The sequence below is a fragment of the Adiantum capillus-veneris genome, chromosome 23, assembly GCF_014529385.1.
Source record: "Adiantum capillus-veneris isolate H3 chromosome 23, ASM1452938v2, whole genome shotgun sequence".
Lineage (NCBI taxonomy): Eukaryota > Viridiplantae > Streptophyta > Polypodiopsida > Polypodiales > Pteridaceae > Adiantum > Adiantum capillus-veneris.
Genome location: NC_140953.1, coordinates 137,246,841 through 137,252,780, shown reverse-complemented (window position 1 = coordinate 137,252,780; position 5,940 = coordinate 137,246,841). Strand labels below are relative to the sequence as shown.

Below are 5,940 nucleotides of genomic sequence, written 5' to 3'. Positions count from 1 at the left end.
GTAGAGGAGAGTCTGGTTTTCTTGAGGTGGATTCAACTAAGAAACGGACTGACCTAAGAGACACTTTCGTACTACACGAGCATTGTGAACAAGTATGTATGTAAATAGTTAACGTGTGTTTTAGAATTTATGTGCTTGGAAGCTCTCATGTAAGTTATGTGGCTCTGGCAGGTGATATTTCATCCCACAAAGTCTGCATCAAACTGGTGGTACGTCATAGAGGTAGCCCCTCATAGTGCACGGACGTATGAAGGCTACCATGTGCCAATCACAGCGGCATCAATGGAGGAGATCGGAGAAGATGCCCAATCAGAAGCCGTGGAGGTGGTGCCAGACGAACATCAACCTGCTACTCTCTATGGGGTGCATGCAGAGGATCTACAAAATGAAACAGAGGACATCTGTTTAAACGGAGAGCTCTATATAGATATAGGAAGTTATGATGAGCTATGCGAGGATGAGAGAGAGATCTCTTAAAGCCATAAATATTGTATTTGAACAAGTGTGCTCCATTTTGTAAATTCAGAGTTATGCACTTGCCTCTTTCATTACTCAAGTTGAATAGAAGAAAAACGCTTTCTGTTGTTGCTAGCCTTTGAACATTCCAAAGCTACAAGCACTGGAGTGTACGTTCTTGTACGATTCTGCGGCTCTTTAAGTATTTGCGTCATTGCGTCATTACACCCACTTACATTTAATAGTTGTACGATTCTCCGGCTCATTAAGTATTTACATCATTGCGTCATTGTATTTATCTCTCTCTCTCTCTCTCTCTCTCTCTCTCTCTCTCTCTCTCTCTCTCTCTCTCTCTCTCTCTCTCTCTCTCTCTCTCTCTCTCTATCTATCTACTTGTCCATGTTTTCGACTCCATTCATTCAATATTAAATTTAAATGTTCGTGTGTTTAATGCAGGTATATGGATGATGATGAGTTTCTTTCTTCTTTGTCACCCCAGCAGAGACAGTGGTACGTGGAGCGTCATCGCTTAGGCGCACCATCGCGCGTTCCTACTCTATCCGCATCTCCCTCTGTTTCCGAGTCCTCAGCGCGCTCCGAAGTTTCGGTATCAACGAGACGATCTTCACCCTCGTCTAGGCACCGGCGCTCTAGTGGTGGCGGTGGCGGTGGCGGTTGTTGTGGTGGTGGCGCCACCGATGCTTCGACACCGCCTCGTGTTCGACGAGGCTCTTTACCCTCCCCTTCTTTGCCCATCCCGACACCAGCCACGGCATCACCATCGACACCAGGTTTTGCGCGGTTGAGTGCCGTTCCCCACAACTACACACCACTAGCTACTCCTCCAGGAGTCACTCCAGTGGACACTCCTCGCTTCGGGGCTCAGACTCCAATGGAGTCACCTGGCGCCCGTACCCCCGTTGACACGCCGCTAGAGACCCCTGTCGAGACACACAGGTTCACGCGTCAGCGGCGAGAGGGCTTGCCTTACTCCGTCGACTTCAGCGGCGGCATCATCTTGGATGATGACGGCAAGAAGGTGATTTCGCGCATGCGCGGTCTTTGCTCTCAGGTGTTTAGACACTACATACTAAACTCCTGGAGTGAAATACCGAAAGAATTAAAAGACAGAGTCATCAGCATGCTTCATGACGAGTGTCCCGTTCCAACACGGGATGACCGCTTCAATGAAGATGTGATGAAGGTTCGAATGCGCAAATGCTGCAAGCATAAGCGTTCCGAAGTGCAAAAAGCAATCAAGCATGGATGGAACAGACCAGATTGGTTGGCCAAAGAAGATTGGAAGCATGCGAAGAAATAAGCGTGCGAGAATCCCGACAAGTGGAAGCAACAAAAGGAGGCAGCCAGAGCGCGAGTAGAGGCAGGGAGCTCACACCACTTGGGGAGCGGCGGGTGGGCATCATTTGAGGCCGATTTTGTAAGTTTTTTCACATCTATGTTCGATAGTTTAGGGTTTATGAGATTTGAAATTCTAACATAACGGATTCTTTGTATGTTTTGACAGTGGTCGTTTACAGGACGTGATCCCACTCCGTACGAGCGTGAGTACGCAGGCAGGAAGGGCTTAAACGCCCTTATAGAGATCCTGACTTCTCGCGGCGGCATGGTTAGTATTAGGGTTTATTCTTTTCTATTTATTGTATTGTTTTATAAATGTCGCTCGCTATATGTTTAATTATACTTACAAAAAGCTATCTTATTGTTTTTTTTTGTAGAATCCGACAGATACGCCGCTTGGACACGATGAGACGTCTGATTAGACGGCGTCAGTTTAGCCATAGCTAGATAGCATTAGTTTCTTTTTGTCCTAGCTTATGTATCATGAGACCATGTAACTATGTATTTTTGAAAACCATGTATATTTCTTAAATAATGACAATGGTTTGTATCTATTACATTTGCAATGATTAGCAATCAAGTAATTTTGTTGTTGTGTACAATTCTCATTTATTTACTTCCATCAATTCACGCTTGTCATTTCTGTATCTTTATTTTGCAAACAATACGTACTATGGATGATGGAGTTAATGATTATATTGTCTTGTGGCTGACTATTTTGGGTCTATATTTATCTTTGTACTTTTTTTCAAAGGTAAATTGACAAATGAAACATTCAATATGGTTGATGGTTGAATGCCCTGTCACCAAAAAATTTTAATCCCGAGCGTCGCTATGGGCGTCGCTAAACTGTGCACTGCAACGTCGCTATAAACGTCGATATTTACGGCCTTGCAGCGTCGCTATGAGCGTCGATATAGCGACGCTCATAGCGACATATGTAGCGGGTTTTTTAGCGACGTTCTCTTATCGACGTTGTTAGCGACGCATTTTGCGACGCCGGGGGATTAAAAAACCCAATGTATTTCCGTGGCTATAAACGTCACAAGAGTACACAGCCTCTTGTAGTGATTGCACTACGAGTTTCATCCTTTTACAAGATACGTAGAATGCACACATGAGACAAATTCACAAGAACTTCACAAGAATCTCTCCCCCTTTATGAGTCCCCTCTCTCTCTCTCTCTCTCTCTCTCTCTCTCTCTCTCTCTCTCTCTACACAGGAATCCCTCTCCCTATTATCTATAGTATAGATTATAATTTGTCCACGTTTTCTTCTCCATTCAATATTAAGATTAAATGTTCGTGTGTTTAATGCAGGTATGGATGATGATGAGTTTCATTGTTCTTTGTCACCCCAGCAGAGGAGGTGGTATGAGGACCGTCATCGCTCTGGAGCACCATCACGTCATTCCACTCTTTCAGCGTCTCTCTCTGTTTCGGAGCATTCAGCGCGCTCCGAAGCTTCGGTGTTGACGAGACGATCTTCACACTCGTTTAGGCACTGACGCTCTAGTAGTGGCGACGACGGTTGCTGTGGGGATGCCGCCACCGATGCCTCGACACCACTAACTATCTATCTGTACACTCTTTATAGAGACATAGAGAGAGATAGACAGAGGGTAATAAGTAGAGAGAGCAATAGGAGATTTATCTACTCCTATTGCTCTTTCCATTCGAAAAAATATGAACCCCAAAAGGGCTTTGTAAAGATCCCTAATTTTAAACGATTAAAGCTAAAAATGTGTGTGATTTAGGAGATAAATCCATTGAATGAGGTACAGGGAAGTGCTAGCGCAGAGTTTGTGCAAGGGAATGAGAGGAGAGGAACGAAGGCAATGGAGGGAGATATTTTTCCACTAGTGAACTAGTTTTTTTTTTACAGATCCGACAGGTGAAACCCAGTAATTAATTGAACGAGACGTCTGGAGACAAACGTTGGCATTGCCTTTCACTTCGATTGGGGAGAGAGAGAGAGAGAGAGAGAGAGAGAGAGAGAGAGAAGAAAACAAAATATGAGCGAAATACATATTTTCCCTTTACAAGAAAAAAATGCCGTTTTATAGGGGTGTAGAATTATTACAAGCTTTACCGACACCTAGCACTGAATGGTGCCCAAATTTAGGAATGCTGGCCAGGCTTACGCCAATGCGGCCTAACAAAGCCACGTGTACCATGCTACGATGTCCGCACAACAGGCAGGGCTGCAGGATCTGTCCATGCCCTTAGGACAAAGCCACGTGTACCATATATGGGGAGGCAAGCAGCTGGCTAGTGGGCGTGGGCGTCGGGCTGGTCTAGGGGCAGGGGGACGGGCAGGGTCGCTACGATGTCCGCCCAACAGGCAGGGCTGCAGGATCTGTCCATGCCCTTGAGCGCCTTCAGGACAGCGCTGCAACACTTGAACCCACTACCCAGCCCAATCTGCCACACCTTGTCCCCCCTCTTGATCCACCCCTTGGCCTCCTCATACCCGAGCTCATACCACACCGACGCGGACGACAGATTCCCAAACCTGTACAGTGTCATGTATGATGCCTCTGTCATCTCCCTTGGTATGTCCAAATTCTTCTCCACCGCCCTCACCACTGCCTTCCCGCCCGCGTGCACGCATATGTGGTCGAAAATCCGCTTGAACTTCGGTACATATGGCTTCTCCCCTTTTCCCGGCCCAGGCCTCAGCTTCCTCCCCACCATGCTTGTTATGTACAGAATAATATCCCATGTGGGTAACACTTTGGGCCCTAGCAGCCTCAGATTATGCTCCAGCGCCATCCCCGCGCTCTGCATCAATTCCTTTGATAGAGACACCCCCACAATCCCTTTGTCATCCTCCTCTTGATATATGCTTCTGTATGCCAGATCATGTGCCCCCATTTGAGACCTCGCAGTGTGCAAAACTTGGTATTTGGACTTCCTCCTATCGCCCCACCTGTTTGATAGCAAGACTGCAGAAGCACCTGCCCTGAAGAGGCAATTGGTGACCAGCATGGACCTTCGGTTTCCACAATACAGATTCTCAGTCACATTCTCTGTGCTTAGCACAAGAGCATACGTGCCAGGGTGGATGAGAAGAAGTCGATGGGCGAGGTCGAGAGCGAGGACACCGGCGGCGCAGCCCATGCCTGACAAGGAAAAGCTCTTCACATCCACCGGGAGCTTATATTTGTTGATGAGGATGGTGGCAATGGAGGGAGTAGGGTTGAAGACAGAGCAGTTGGTGACAAGGATGCCAATTTGATGAGGCTGGATATCGACAGAGGCGAAAAGCTCTTCGATGGCGCCGAAGAGGGCCGTTTCGGTCTCATATCGAGCGCTAGCGATGTCAGTCCGAGGGGGAAGGTAGTGGAGGGCGGGAGGGAGGCAGGAGAGCTGGCTGATGCCAGAGCGCTCGATGATTTTGCGTTGGAAGTCGATGCTTTGGATTTCATAGGCGTTGTCGAACAAGCGGCAGTGCTCCAAGAAGGAGGCAAAGGGGGTTCTCCATGAAATGGGGGGTAGGAAGCAGCCATAGTTGACGATGAAGATATGAGAGCCTCGCTTCCTGAGGATGGTGGCCAGGCAGAGAGCGCAAAGGAGAGTATAGAGAGAGATGATGGTGACTTGGGACGACGTGGAAAGGCGGGAGAAGGAGAAGAAAGCGTGCAGGAGAAAGACAGAGAGGGGCTGCAGCTGCATGGTGTAGGCTAGCGGCTCCACACACTGCAGCTCCTCTACTGTCGGTCTCTCCGAGGAGCTGGCTGCTGGGCTGCTGGTGTGGGCAACAAACTTCCTACTGACTACCTCTAGGCCACTGGCCAGCCTCGTATATTGGTGGAAAGCGCCTTCCTCTCTCTCTCTCTCACCGTGACTGACGCCAAGGCTCTCTCTCTCTTCTCACTCTTCGCTCTCCGCGCACGTTCTAGAAAAGGTTAGGTCTAGGGTTAAAGAGGGCCAGGTCCCACGGTCCCGGTGCCCCCATTGAGGGACACGGCACACGTCTCCAAGAGCGTGCAATTTCTACGGTTTATATTTTTCCGCATTGAGTCAACCAGTTGGCGCCAACTAAGGGCAGTTTCGCACAGGCTGGTGTTGAACCCCCCCTCCTAGGAAGCTACGTTGGCTCGACATCATGCAGCATTCACAT

At 48.2% G+C, this 5,940-nt stretch overlaps 1 pseudogene; it reads right to left on the bottom strand.

Moving 5' to 3' along the window:
- Positions 1–3,830: 3,830 nt before the first annotated feature.
- Positions 3,831–5,739, bottom strand: LOC147428672 (3-ketoacyl-CoA synthase 4 pseudogene; annotated as a pseudogene).
- Positions 5,740–5,940: the final 201 nt, after the last annotated feature.